The sequence below is a fragment of the Leptonotus elevatus genome, unplaced genomic scaffold, assembly GCF_054856555.1.
Source record: "Leptonotus elevatus isolate MCC_2025b unplaced genomic scaffold, RoL_Lele_1.0 HiC_scaffold_227, whole genome shotgun sequence".
NCBI lineage: Eukaryota > Metazoa > Chordata > Actinopteri > Syngnathiformes > Syngnathidae > Leptonotus > Leptonotus elevatus.
In genome coordinates this window covers 20,001-22,500 of record NW_028233617.1, presented here as the reverse complement: position 1 = coordinate 22,500, position 2,500 = coordinate 20,001, and positions in this window count along the sequence as shown.

Here is a 2,500-nt window from a genome sequence, read left to right as displayed (position 1 = left end):
ATGAATGGCGGGCTACCAGGGGTCGAAATCCCCCATTGAAATGAATGGCGGGCGACCAGGGGTCGAAATCCCCCATTGAAATGAATGGCGGGCTACCAGGGGTCCAAGTCCCCCATTGAAATGAATGGCGGGCGACCAGGGGTCGAAATCCCCCATTGAAATGAATGGCGGGCTACCAGGGGTCCAAGTCCCCCATTGAAATGAATGGCGGGCTACCAGGGGTCGAAGTCCCCCATTGAAATGAATGGCGGGCTACCAGGGGTCGAAATCCCCATTGAAATGAATGGCGGGCGACCAGGGGTCGAAATCCCCCATTGAAATGAATGGCGGGCAACCAGGGGTCGAAAGTCCCCATTGAAATGAATGGCGGGCGACCAGGGGTCGAAATTCCCCATTGAAATGAATGGCGGGCAACCAGGGTCGAAATTCCCCATTGAAATGAATGGGCCCATTCATTTTCAATGGCCGGGCTACCAGGGGCGCAGTACCACCTGTCGTCATTAGGGGCGCTGTAGATAGGGGACCGAGTCCCCCCATTCGAGAGGTTTGCACCCAAACCTCAAAATGGTTGGTGTACAATTATAGGAGAGACCTTTTTAAGACGTGGGAGCTCCAGGGCAAATCAAGGGAGGCTCGACCAACCATATCCGCTTTAGATGCACTTTAGGTCGGACTCCCTTGCCAGATGGTCCCCTCCTCAGCCTGGTTCTCGAATTTTTTCTAAGTCAGCCCAACTTGGAAATTTTTTCAGAGTGCCACTTTCAAGGGAGTTTCGCCCAACCCCTATCCGCCTAAGAGGCACTTCAGGTCGGCCTGACTGGCCACATTTTCCCCCTCCTCATCCTGGTTCTCGAATTTTTTCTAAGTCAGCCAAACTTGGAAATTTTTTCAGAGTGCCACTTTCAAGGGAGTTTCGCCCAACCCCTATCCGCCTAAGAGGCACTTCAGGTCGGCCTGACTGGCCACATTTTCCCCCTCCTCATCCTGGTTCTCGAATTTTTTCTAAGTCAGCCAAACTTGGAAATTTTTTCAGAGTGCCACTTTCAAGGGAGTTTCGCCCAACCCCTATCCGCCTAAGAGGCACTTCGGGTCGGCCTGACTGGCCACATTTTCCCCCTCCTCATCCTGGTTCTCGAATTTTTTCTAAGTCAGCCAAACTTGGAAATATTTTCAGAGTGCCACTTTCAAGGGAGTTTCGCCCAACCCCTATCCGCCTAAGAGGCACTTCGGGTCGGCCTGACTGGCCACATTTTCCCCCTCCTCATCCTGGTTCTCGAATTTTTTCTAAGTCAGCCAAACTTGGAAATTTTTTCAGAGTGCCACTTTCAAGGGAGTTTCGCCCAACCCCTATCCGCCTAAGAGGCACTTCGGGTCGGCCTGACTGGCCACATTTTCCCCCTCCTCATCCTGGTTCTCGAATTTTTTCTAAGTCAGCCAAACTTGGAAATTTTTTCAGAGTGCCACTTTCAAGGGAGTTTCGCCCAACCCCTATCCGCCTAAGAGGCACTTCGGGTCGGCCTGACTGGCCACATTTTCCCCCTCCTCATCCTGGTTCTCGAATTTTTTCTAAGTCAGCCAAACTTGGAAATTTTTTCAGAGTGCCACTTCCAAGGGAGTTTCGCCCAACCCTTATCCGCCTAAGAGGCACTTCAGGTCGGCCTGACTGGCCACATTTTCCCCCTCCTCATCCTGGTTCTCGAATTTTTTCTAAGTCAGCCAAACTTGGAAATTTTTTCAGAGTGCCACTTCCAAGGGAGTTTCGCCCAATCCCTATCCGACTTAGAGGCACTTCGGGTCGGCCTCCCTGGCCAGATTTTCCCCCTCCTCAGCCCCGGTTCTCAAATTTTTTTCCAAGTCGGCCGATCTTCCGGATATTTTCAGAGCGCCGCCCCCGGAGCCTCCGGAGCCTCGGCAGCAGGCCGTCGCCCGCGACACGCCGCACCTTCTCCCACGTACGAACGGCATCCAAGACCCGCCTTCGGAGGGCCCCCGCCGGCCGGCCTCGCGCCGGTGTTCGGGCGGGCGGCTCCTCCGGCTCGCGGGTCGCCTTACAGCGCCCCGGCCACCGCGAACGCCGGCCTTTGACGGCCCGGCGCTCGCACAGCCCCGGCGCGCCCGATTGGAAGCGAGGCCGAGACGCCCCCCGAACCGGCGACGTACGCCCCCCCTCCCTTTAACCGGGGCGGGGGGGTTACGAAGCCATCACCCGGCCGTCCTACGACGGAGCCCGGCGCCCCGCCGGCCCTCCCTCCCCCGCCCGACAGGCGCGAGCCCAGTCTGGGGGAGGTTGGCGCCCGGAGGCGGCGGCGGTGCCTCCGGAAGCACTATGTTTCTCATGCCCTTCAAACAAATGGCGAGGCCGAAGCACCTGGCGCGCCGCGCGGAGGTTCGAGAGGGAGGCCAGTAGGCGTGCGTGCGTGCGTGCCCCAATGCCACCGCGGCGTGGGCCTCTACCGCGATCTCGATCTGCTCGTCCCGATCGTTCTTCCAATAGCGCAAC